This window comes from Equus asinus, chromosome 4 (genome assembly GCF_041296235.1).
Source record: "Equus asinus isolate D_3611 breed Donkey chromosome 4, EquAss-T2T_v2, whole genome shotgun sequence".
NCBI lineage: Eukaryota > Metazoa > Chordata > Mammalia > Perissodactyla > Equidae > Equus > Equus asinus.
Genome location: NC_091793.1, coordinates 66,225,040 through 66,238,730, shown reverse-complemented (window position 1 = coordinate 66,238,730; position 13,691 = coordinate 66,225,040).

The window sequence follows — 13,691 nt, the reverse complement described above, 5'->3', positions numbered from 1 at the left end:
TTAAAAATCTATCTTTACTCCAGTGCTTTAAAATGTAAAATTTGTCACATCAGGAATTTTTCACGTGTTTTTCTTCTAATTCTAGATTTTCTGTTCTGTTTCAACAGTTTTTCTCTCTGTGGGCCAGTACCACACTGTTTTAATGGGAGAAACTCTTTAATATGTTTATTTACTGGTAACGCAGGTTTGTTCTACTTTCAAGGGGTTTCCAGCTATTTTAAAAAGCTTATTCTTCCAAATGACAGTAGAGTCAACTTTTCTCCAGAAACAAACAAAAAAGCCCTCATTAAAACCATATTTTCATTTAGGGATAAATAGCATCTCTATCATTTTTGTACCTTATATCCAAGAATAAAATGATGTCTTTTGATTTGTTCAGGTCTCATTTTGTGTCTTTCAGTAGGGAATATTTTAAAGTCTTCCTTATAAGTTTAGAAAACTTCTCAGCAACTTATTCTGGAGTACTATATTTTTTTATATAGCCATTTTAAATGGGATTTAATGTTTTATTATGTCCTTTAACTGACTGTATATATGAATGCTATTGATTTTGTTAGTTAATTTTATGTTCTGCTATTGAACTGAATTTGTTTCATCATTGATATCAGTTGCAAATGGAAATCATTTTATTTTTCCCTTCCACATTTTAATGTCACTAGTTGTTTTCTCTGGTTTAATTGCATTGTCTAATATTTCCAGGAAAATATTAAATAGTAATGAAGATGGGTGCATCCTTATCAGTTTCTTGACTTTAGTGGGAATGACTTTTGGAATTCTACATTAGCTAAGATAAATGCCACAATCTTTTTAATGACTACTTAGCATTCCATGATATGCAGATATTATATAATTTACTTAATCAGTCATATACTGATGGAAAATTAAGGAGTTTTTAGCTATAACAGAAAATGCTGAAAGGATATATTTGTTCACAAACCATTGAAAAGTTTGTGAATATGTATGTAGAAGCGAAAGCAAAATGCCAGATCAAGTAGAGTATTTTAAATTTTGATAGATGTTTCCAAATTGTTCTCAATATATGTTGACATTATTCAAGCAGCGTGGTCATCCCTATTTCTCTTCACTCTAGCCATGTTGTATTATCCGATGTTTTTATCTTTGCCTAAGTGATAGGTGAAAAATGGTATTTTGCTTTAACTGTAATTTTAATCCAGCATAAAATGTGCAAAAAAATATGAATAGTTTACAATAAAGGAAATTGACATGGAGCTCATACCATAAAAGCATAGTGAACATTCTTCATAAAAAAAGAAATGTTTGTTTATTTGAGGAAGCATTATATTTATTACATAAATTTTGCCCTTTGCAAAATATTGCCAGTATTAAATATATCTCTTTTACTTTTTTGTGTGGTGACTTTGTCATACAAAAAAATTTTCTATTGTATAGTAAGTTCTGTCATCTTTATGCAAGATTTTGTGCTATAATGGGAAAGACCTTCTACGTGCCAAGTTTATTTAGAAAAAATAATTCAAGTGTTTCTATCCAGGATTTTTATGATTTATTTTTTACCTATAAACATTTTATCTATTTGGAATGTATTTTAGTGAAAGGTGTGATATCTTATTTACATTTTTCCAGATTTTCACAAAAAGTTTTGGAAGATTTCCCACTCTTTCTATATTGTCCAATAATTTAAACAGTGTTATAATGATCTGTTCAAAAAAAAAAAAAAAAGCAATAGCCAACCCTTATATATCACTTGCTATGTGCCATACACTCTTCCAAGACCTGTCGTCTAATTGCCCAGAATCATAAACTCTGTTACTTTCCCTGTTTTACAAATGAGGAAACTAAGGCACAGAGTGGTTATGTAATGTGTACAAGTTCATACAACCAGTAGGGATGATGTTGGGATGAAAATGCAGGCAGTCTAAGCTTGGAGTCCACGTGCTTTATACCACAGGCTACTCACTGGAAGAATCTTCCTGTGAATTTGCTAATGTTTTTTTCTCACACAGATATGCCGCTTACTTTGGAATCCGTGTTGTATAGACTTTACCTGTGATCTGTAGCTGCAGGGTCCTCCTGCAGAGCTTTCCTGTGCCCTGTCGGGACACTACATCTAGAAGCTTTTCCACAAGTCTTATCGGTACTGGTTTTATGGGCATGGTGCCTATACAAGAGGACAGGGGCCCAAGCCTAAGGGACCTGGTGCTTGGTTTAATGCTATGACACAGCTGCCTTGAAACATAATAATTTTCAGTAAGAACTCTCACATTTTCATTTTGCACTGGGCCCCACAAATTACGTAACTGGCCCTGCATATTGTGTCTCACGGGTACTCTTATCTCTGTTCATCAATGCTAGGAATCTGTTTTTCCCTTTTCTTGTTTCCTTTGGATGATTATAGAGGTAAAAGGAACAGCGGTATTCTACTGTGCCTTTTTAAATCAAATCCAAAAAGTTAAAATAGCTTCCCAATGATCACAAAATCATAAGTGAAGTTCAAGCCACACTGCTTTATTCTAGAGGCCTTGCTCTTTCCACTTTACCATAATGCTGTCCTAAGAATAAAACCTTGTAGAATTAAGAAAGCGACTCTTTGGAAACATAGGCAAATCAAAATAACACATAACAAGGAACCATGACTTTGGTCATATGATAGAGTACACACAGATGGTATCCCAACCCTACCACATTGAAACGCTGAATAAATTAAAATGACAAAAATTATTACATTGTTGAGCTTGAAAGATAGGCAGGAAAAGTCTTCCTCTGCTAGACAATAAGAAAGAAGTAAGAGCTATAGAAGTAAGTGCCGTCTGATGCTGCCCAGCCTCAAGATGTTGTCAGACTACATATCGAGACCAGGGAAGGAGACCAGGGTCCAAATGCTGGGATGGGAGACTGGACTGCCTGACATGAGGAAGCTGTACATTAGGTGGCTTCTCAGAATTCAGAGCCTCAAAAGGTATTTAGTTCTCATAGAATAGAAAATTGTCAACTCAAACAGAGGGAAATGGCCACAAACCTTGACACTTATCTAGGACTTTGCATAGAAAACTAACATGTCACCAATGAGAATCTTAAACCCCAAGAATTTCTTCATTAAGCTTTGTAATCCTAATTTGGAATAATTTTATTATATATGAATCTCCAAGCCTCCAAGTTAAATGAAAATTGATCCTGGATCATTACAATCTCTGGAGGCTTGGGTTGGAATAAACTTGAAACTGCTTTAAAATAAATTGCTCATTCTCTAGGCTTTGCAAGACTTCAATGAATGATCAAACTCTAGTGAAGTAAGTTCACAATAAAAAGAAAATCATAAAGGGAAATTAAATTCAATTTGGAAGAGTCAGTGGGCATAATAAACATCAGAATTAATGCACCAAGAATGAGAAGTAATGAGATTATCTGCAGGAGGTTACAAATTCATGGCTTAAATAATTAAATAGGTAAAAAAACAAAGCATCCATAAAGAAGGTATAGGATATTATGATGAAGAAAAGTGGAATTGAAAATAAATCAACTACAACAATGGCAAAATGAAAATTTAACAATTGAATATATAAAATTTACTTTAAATGAAGTACCAGTTTATTACATTCAGCTGAAGAAAGAATTCAAGAATTGACTAATTGATTCAAAAGAATTGTTGCAGATAGTTAAACAAATGTCAATTATGAGAAAAAGGGTTAAAGAGACATGATGGATGGAAGTAACAGGGCCAATTCAATCAGAGTTACAGAGGAGGGGATAAGGAGAATAAAATAAAACAAGTGCAATATGTAAAGAGTTAAAAGATAAGGATAATCCAGAATTTAAGAAAGAGATGACTATTTAGATTAAAGATGTACACCATATCTGAGGCAGAATAAATAAAATCAAATACAAACTTAAATACGTCTCACTGAAACTTCAGAGCATCATAAAGATAAAATATTAAAATAATATTGTCAGATTCTGTTTTCCAGTGAGACTTGCAAAGAGCTTAGAAGGCATCACTCCCATACTCAAAACAAGAAACAAGCTGAAAAAAATTAAGATCAACAACTTTTAGATTTATCAGAGAATTGGGGTCGCAAGGCAAATCACTACTCCAAAATCTGGAGAGAGAGACAGGTAAAATAGAGAATCCCAGCTTACTGGGAGCAGTATCTGGTGCTGGAGCACAGTGGGGACACTTAAAGGGTAGCTGACTAACTGCTAGAGATTGGGCATGGACTAGTTTGAGAGATAGAAACTCCTGGGACCTAGCCTTAAGAGAACCCCCACAGTATAGTGAGTTTTACCTCCAGCAGCACTACTAGGTTCTCAGGGTAAAAATCAGAGAAAGATCATTTCCTGCTTCCAGCAGCAGGAGGAAAAAAAATTGAAATACACTCAGAACACTGTTTTTCTTAACCAAGTTTTGCCTTCAAATGAAATTATTTTACTAGAGCCTGACTGACCTGAGAGAACAGATGTACCCTACTCTAGCCCCTTCTAGCTTTCCTGTCTCACGTACAGAGGGGATGAGCAGAATTCTAAGAAGCACTTTTGAAAGCCACAGCCCATGGACCCGGTTCACAAAGATTTATACCTAATCATAGGACTAGAAAATACTTCTCCTTCCCTCTCATCTTACCACTACATTGATAGGGCTCCTGTACAATAATGCGAGATGGCAGCTAAAAGAATTGCCAGCCTTAGACCTTATTTAAGAGAGTCTCTAGGGATGCCTAAAGACAATAAAAGAGACAAAAAAGGACATTAGAGGAAACTTTAGCCTCTGACGCAACAGCTACAGCAAACACTAAACATTGCCAGGTTCCTAGTCAGATAAACGTAAATCTCACGCTGAAAATTGACTTACTTCAGTTTCTTTTACTTGATATATTATCTCCAATTAAAAAAATTCCTAGGCATACACAATGTGAAAAATATCTTGCTTTTTGCAAGAAAATAAAAAAATGTTTGAAGAAACAGAGCAAGCATCAGACTCAGATATGCCAGGGATTTTGGAATTGTCAGATGAAGAATTTAAAATAATTTTGATTAATATGCTATAAGCTTTAATAGAAAAAGTAGAAAAATGTGCAAAAACAGATGAGTAATGTAAGCACATGGGTAATGAAAACTCTGAAAAAGAATTCTGGAAATAAAAAAACATTTTAACAGAAGTAAAGAATGTCTTTGATGGGCTTATCAGTATGTTGGATGAGGACAAATAGGACATTCATAACAAAAAAGTAGTGCCTCTGCACAACACGCCTGGACACTCAAGAGATCCCTCCATTTGTGCACGGAGGAGGCTGCTGAGCGAGGGCAGTGGTGGTGGAGGAGTGTCAGTAGAGATGGCGGTGGTGGCAGAGGTGGTGCTGGTAGAGGTGGCTATAGACCAGCACAAATTTTCCCGCAGAGGAGGTGGAAGGTGACGGCAGTGACTGGTGATCTGCCTAGCCACGTGTGCTGCAACTGTTGGGACCCACTGCTCTCTCTGTGGAAAGACTACAGTGACTGGAGGGTGGAAAAGGGAAGGGAAGAACGCCGACAAAGATAACTGAAGGAAAGTGTTTCCTGCTGTCTGCTTCTGGATTCTGGAAAAAGGACTACCCACAGACCTCTGGGAACTCCCCATACTTGAAGATCCCCCTACTGGGCTGTGGGCATAACCAAAGACCCACGTGCTAAGTACAAACATCCCTGGACTCTGCCACGACCCTTTTTATTTTTCCTCCACTATCATCTTTTTTATGTGAGTACTCCCAACTTTAATGGCAAGTCAAACCCCCTCAAATGCAACAGCAGAGGGTCTTTTCATTCAACATTATGAAAAATCACAATAATATGATATCACAAAAAGAAAATGATAATTTTCTAGCAACCAAACCCAAAGACACAAAGTAGTGTGATCTGATAAAGAATTAAAAATAGCTCTTATGAAGAAATTCAATGAGCTACAAGAAAACTTAGAAAAACAATACAATCTCAGGAATAAAATTAACAATAAGAGTATTTTACCAAAGAGATTAAAATTCTAAAAAAGAACCAAACTTAGGGCTAGCCTAGTAGTGCGGCAGTTAAGTCTGCACATTCCGCTTTGGCAGCATGGGGTTTGCCAATCTGGATCCTGGGTGCATATCTACACACCGCTTGTCAAGCAATGCTGTGGCAGACATCCTACACATAAAGTAGAGGAAGATCGGCTCAGGTGTTAGCTCAGGGCCTGTCTTCCACAGTAAAAAGAGGAGGATTGGCCACAGATGTTAGCTCAGGGCTAATCTTCCCTAACAAATAATTTAATTAATTAAAAAATATAAAAAATAAATAGAACCAAACATAAATTTTGGAGCTGAAGAACGCAATAAATGAGAGAATGTATTAGAAAGCAGCGGAAATAGAGCAGATCATATAGAATAGACAATAAGCGAGCTTAAGAATAGGAACACAGAAATGATTCATGTGGAAAAGAAGAGAAAACTAACATTTTCAAAAAGTGAAGAAACCCTAGAGCTCTAGTGGACTCCGTTAGTCCAGGCAACATAAGACTAATGGGTATACCAGAAGGAAAAGAGAGAAGGGAGCAGAGAGTATGTTTTAAGAAATAATACCTGAGAACTTCTCAAACATGGAGAAGAAACTTAATACACAAGTCTACAAAGCTAAGAGACTGCGTTATTATCTTGACACAAAAGACCTTCTCCAAGACATATTATATTAAAAATGTCAAAAATCAATAATAAGGAAAGGATTTTAAAGGCAGTCAGGGAAAAAAAGACAATAACTTAAAAGGGACCTCTCAATAGTTTATCAGCTGTTTTCTCAGCAGAAACTCCACAGGCCAGGAGGGAGTGGAAAGATATATTCAAAATGTTGAAAGATAAGACCTACCAGCCAAGAATACTCTATCTGGCAAAGTTATCCTTCAGATTTAAAGGAGAAATAAGGGCTTTCTCAGTAAAACAAAATCTGAGGGAGTTGATGTCCAATAGATCTGCCTTACAAGAAGAGTTGAAAGGAAGTCTTCAAGATAAAACAAAAAGATAAAAGTACACAAACCTCTGATTAAGGTGATAAATAGAATTAGAAAACTGTAACTATTTTTTACAATAAAATAAAATATTTAGAAATAAATTTAACCAAGAAAGTGAAAGATCTGCACAATGAAAACTATAAGACTTTGCTGAAAAAAACCAAAGACAACACAAACAAATGAAAAGACATCTCATGTTCATGGGTCAGAAGAATTAATATTGTTAAAATGGCCTTTCTAGCCATCTACATCTATATAATTAATGCAATCCCCATAAAAATATCAAAGGGATTCTATACAGAAATAGAAGAAACAAACCTAAAATTTCTGTGGAACCACAAAAGACCCTAAATATCCAAAGCAATCCTGAAAAAAAAGAATGAAGTCAGAGATATCACTCTTCCAGATTTCAAACTATATTACAAAGCTATAGCAATAAAAACAGTACAGTACTGACACAAAAATAGAAACATTGACCAACAGAACAGAATAGAGAGCTCAGAATTAAATCTCAGCATATCCAATCAACTAATATTTGACAAGAGAGCCAAGAATGTTCAATGGAGAAAAGATAGTCTCTTCAACAGACAGTGTGGGACAACTGGAGAAACACATGCAGAATAATGAAATTGGACCCCTGTTTCACACCACTCACAAATATTAACTTGAAATGGATCAAAAACTTAAACATAAAAGCTGATACAAAAAAATTCCTTCAGAAAAACATGGGGAAGAAGCTCATCGTTACTGGTCTTGGTGATGATCTTTTTGAATATGATATCACAAGCACAAATAACAAAAGCAAAAATCAAAACTCAAATGGGACTCAAAACAAAAATGGAGCATCAAACTCAAAAACTTCTGCACAGCAAAACAAACAATTAACAAAATGAAAAGACGACCTACAAAATGGGAGAAAATTTTGCAAACTGTATATCAGACAAGAGGTTAATATTCAAAAAATATAGAGAGCTCAGTTAACTTAATAACAAAAAACAAGTAGTCTGATTAAAAAATGAGAAAAATAACTAAATAGACATTTTTCCAAAGAGGAAATCTAAACAGCCAATAGGCACATGAAAAGGTGCTTAAAATCACTAATCATCAAGAAAATGCAAATCAAAATCACAAGGAGATATCACCTCACACCTATTAGAATGTCTATCGTCAAGAAGACAAGAGACAACAGATGCTGATGAGGATGTGGTGAAAAGGGAACACTTATACATTGTTTGTAGGAGTGGAAATTGGTCCAACTGCTGTAGAAACCAATGTGGAGTTTCCTCAAAAATTAAAAATAGATCTATCATATGATCCAGCAATTCCACTTCTGGGTATATATCCAAAGGAAGTAAAAACAGGAGTTTGATGAGATATATGCATTCCTGTGTTTATTGAAGCATTACTCACAATAGCCAAGATATGGAAACAACCTGAATGCTCATTAATAGATGGAAGGATAAAAAAGATGTGCTACATAAACACAATGAAATATTATGCAGCCATGAGAGAAGAGTTTATCCTGCCACTTGAGACATCGATGGACCTTGAGCATGTTATGCTAGGTGAGATAAGTCAGACAGAAAAAGACAATATTATATGTTACCCTGTACATTTGGAATCTAAAAAAGTTAAACTTGTAAAAAACAGAGTAAAATGATGGATACCAGTGGATTGGCTGGGATAGATAAAATTGATTGTGTTTAAGGGTACGAACTTGTAACAAGTAGTGAATAAGCCACATCGATTGAATGAACATATAATAAATATGGACAATACTTTGTACTATAGTATGTAATGTGATAAATATTGCTTCAGCAATCATATTACGATATATAAATGTATCAAAGTAACATGCTGTGCATCTTAAAGTTACACAATGTTATGTGTAAAATTTATTCAATAAAAAAACGTGCAAGCTGAAATAGAGTGGAGGGAAATATTTAAAATGTTGAAACACAACAAAACAAAAAACCAGCCTAGAATTTTGTATCTGGCAAGTTGTCCTCAACTGTGAAAGAAAAATAAAGCTATCCTCAAAAGCAACAAAAATTGAAAGAATTTGTTGCCAGTAGACCTTTCTTGAAAGAAATATTAAAAGAAATTCTTTTCAGAAAAGGAATATGATATGTTAAAACATTGTATTTATGTAAAGAAAGGGAGAACATTAGAGAAGGAACACACAGAGGTAAAACGAAACCTTTTATTTTTCTTATTTCTTTTTTATAATCTAAAGATGAAGCTTGCTCAAATAGTAATAGCAACAATATATTTAGTGATTATAGCTTGTGGGTAAATGTAGTGATTGATAGCAATGTTACAAAGGATGAGAGGGAGGAGTTGGTAATACCACGTTATAAGGTATATACTACTTCCTACGAAGTAGTATATTGTTATTTGAAACTGACTTTACATTATTTGTAAATGTATCTTGTAAAAATTAGGCCAATCCCTAAATAAATCTTTTAAAAGAACAGTAATTTATATGGCAGGAAAGGGTAAAATATTGAATTATATAAACTAACAAGTTAAAACTATACATGGCAGAAAAAGAGAGTAAAGAAATGAAAAGAAATAAACAACAAGGAAAACAAACAAAAAATAGTTACAAACCTGATAGACATTAATTCAACTATATCAATAATCACTTTAATATGGCTCATCTAAACATATAAATTAAAAGACAGAAGTGGTGAGAGTAGATACAAAAAAGAGAATCAACTATATGTTTTCTACAAGAAATCCACTTTAAAGTTAAACACACAGAAAAATTAAAAATAAAGGGATAGAGAAAGATATAAAATCCTAACACTAACTAAAAGAAAGTTGGAATCGCTATATTAATTTTAGGCAAAGCAGACTTCTGAGCAAAAAAAAAATTATCAGAGATAAAGAGCAGCATTACTTAATGATGAGATTAATTCTCCATGAAGACATGCATCCTTAATGTGTGTGTGCCAAATAATAATGTCAAAATATATGAAGCAAAAACTGAGAGAATTTCAAGATGAAATAGACAAATCTACTATTATGGTTAGAGACTTCAACACTCTTCTATCGCTAATAGGCAGATCCTCCAGGCAGGAGGGAGAAAATCAGTAAGGATATAGTTGAACTGAGCCGCATCCTTAGTCAATTGGATCTAATTGATATTCATGGAATATTTCATCCAGCAACAGGGAGTACACATTCTTCTCATGCTCGCCAAGGTTGATTACATTCTGACCTAGTGGAATAAGACAAAGAAAGAGAATACAAGTTAGCCGAATTTAGAAGGAAGAAATAAAATGGCCTTTGTTCACAGATGTCATGATTTTCTATGTAGAAAATCTCAAAGAATTGTCAACAGCAAAAACTCCTAGAACTAATACCAATTACAGTAAGGTTAAAGGATAAAAGATTAATACACAAAAGTCAATTGCTCTCCTATATACTAGTAATGTACAACTAGAATTTGAAATTAAAAACAGAACAGCATTTTCATTAGCACCAAATATGAAATACTTAGTATAAATCTAAGAAAGTATGTACAAGATCTGTATAAGGAAGACTATAAAACTCTGATGAAAGAAATCAAAGAGGAACTAAATAAGTGGAGAGAGAGTCCCTGTTCAAGGATGAGGAGACCCAAAATTGTTTAGTTGTCAGTTCTTCCCAAATTGAACTATAGATTCAACACAATCCCAATCAAAATTCCAGAAAGTTATTTTGTGAATATTGACAAACTGATTCTAAACTTAACATAGAAATGCAAAAACTCTGAATAGCCAGCACAATACTGGAGAAAAACAACACTGGAGGATGTAATTTAAAGCCTTTCCATAAAGCGACAGTAATCAAGACACTATGTCACTAGTAAAATAATCAGCAAATAGATCAATAGAACAGAATGAAGATCTCAGAAGTAGACTCACACAAAAACACTCAATGGATGTTTGACAAAGGAACAAAAACATTTCAATGAAGAGGTGACAGTCTTTTAACAAACAATGCTAGAACAACTGGACATCAAGAAACAAAAAATTAATCTGAGCACTAACCTTATAACTTTCGCAAAAGTTAATTGGAAATGGGTCATAGACCTAAATGGAAAATGCAAAACTATGAAAATTCTTGAAGTTAATATATGGGAAGATCTGGGTGAACTTGGGTTCGGCATTGATTTTTAGATATAACAACGAAAACATTATATATGACAGGAAAAAGCAATAAATTGGATTTCACTATAACTAAAATCTTCTAATCTGCAAATGTCACTGCGAATGAAATGAAATGACAAACCACAGACATAGTAAAAATATATGCAAAGTACACATCTGATAAAGGATTTATATCCCAAATAGGTAAACACTATTAAAATTCAACAATAAAAAAGAAACAACCCAATTGAAAAGTGGACAAAATATTGAAACAGACATCTCACCAAAGAAGACAGATAGACTGTAAGTAAACATATAAAAAGTGGCCAGATTTCATATGCCAATAGAGAAGTGCAAATTGTAACAAAATGTGATACCACTACACCACCATTAGTATGGCTAAATCCAAAACACTGACAACATCAAACTTTTGAGAAGATATGGAGCCACAGGAACTCTCATCATTGCTGGTGGAACTGCAAAATGGTATAGTCACTTTGGAAGAGGGTTTGGTAGTTTTATGTAAAGCTACACATAGTCTCAATATATGCTATGTGTTAAATTGTGCTCTGTCCGCAAAGATATGTTGAAATCCCAACACTTGGTACCTGAAAATGTGGCCTTGTTATGAAATGGATCTTTACAGAGGTAATAAAGTTAAAATGACATCATCAAGTTGAGACCTAATCCAATATAAGTAGTGTCTTTATAAAAAGAGGAATTTGGACACAGAGGCAGCACATATATATGGAAGATGGTCATGGAGAATTGCAGTGACAAATTTGCAGGCCACAAGGAACACCAAAGATTGCCAGTAAACTACCAGAAATTCTCAAGAGGCAACAAAGGATCCGGCCCCTACAGGTTTCAGAGAGAGCATGTCCCTGCTAACACCATGACTTCAGACTTGAAGCCCCCAGAATTGTGTGACAATAAATGTCTATTGTTCTAAATCAGCCAGTTTGTTGTACTTTGTTATAGCAGCCCTAGCAAAGTAACACACCATAAGTTCAAACAATCACACTCTTCAGCAGTTCTCAAAATGAGTTGAAAATATATGTTCACACAAAACCTCCACATGAATATTTACAGCTGGTTTATTTGTGATTGTCAAAAGTTGGAAGGTATCAATACTTTTCAATAGGTGAATGGATAAATAAACTATTCCATACAATGGAATACTATTCAGTGATAAAAAGAAATGAGCTATCAAGCCATGAAAAGACATGAAGGAAATTTTTTTTCAATTATTTTCTTGAGGTCATAATTGTTGACAATATTGTATAATTTCAGGTGAACATCATTATTTATCAGTTTCTGTATAGATTACATTGTACTCACCACCATTAGTCTATTTTTTATCTGTCAACATACGTATATACCCCTTTACCACTTTTGCCCACCCCCTAAACCTCTTCCCCTCTGGTAACCACTAATCTATTCTCTTTATCGCTGTGTTTATCTTCCACATATGAGTGAAAACATATAATATTTATCTTTCTCTGTATGACTTATTTCACAAAACATCATAGCCTCAAGGTCCATCCATGTTGTTGCAAATGGGACAGTTTTGTCTTTTACATGGCTGAGTAGTATTCCATGGTGACTATATATATATATATATATATATATATATATATATATATACACACACACACATATACATATATGCATACATATAAACATATATGTATATGTGTGTGCATATATATATATTTATATGTATATACCACATCTTCTTTATCCATTCATCTGCTACAGTGCACTGGGGTTGCTTCCACTCTTTGGCTATTATAAATAATGCTACAATGAACATAGGGATGCATAAACCTCTTTGAATTGTTGATCTCAAGTTCTTTAGGTAAATACTCAAGAGTGAGATAGATGAGTTGTATGATATTTCTGTTTTTAATATTTTTAGAAATCTCCATACTGTTTTCCATAGTGGTTGCACAAGTTTACATTCCCACCAGCACTATATGAGGGTTCCCTTTTCTCCACATCCTTTCCAATCTTGTTATTTTCTGTCATGGAAATTATAGCCATTGTGACAGGTATAAGGTGATATCTCATTTTAGTTTTGATTTGCATTTCCCTAATACTTAATGATATTAAAAATCTTTTCATATGTCTGTTGGCTGTCTGCATATATTCTTTAGAGAAGTATCTGTTCATATCCTCGGCCTGTTTTTTGAGCATGTTTTTTGTTGTTGTTGTTGAGATGTATGAGTTCTTCATACATTCGGGAAATTAACCCCTTGTCAGATATATAATTTGCAAATATCTTCTCCTAGTTAGTGGATTGTATTTTTATTTTGTGAATGGTTTCCTTTGCCTTGCAAAAGCTTTTTAGTCTGATGTAGTCCCATTTGTTTATTTTTTATTTTGATTTCCTTCCCTGAGTAGCCATGGTATTCCAACAGATCCTGCTAAGACTAATGTTAAAGAGTGCACTGCCTATGTTTTCTACTGGGGGTTTTATACTTTTGGGTCTTACCTTCAAGCCTTTAATCCATTTTGAGTTAATTTTTGTGTATGGTTCAATATAATGGTCTACTTTCATTCTTTTG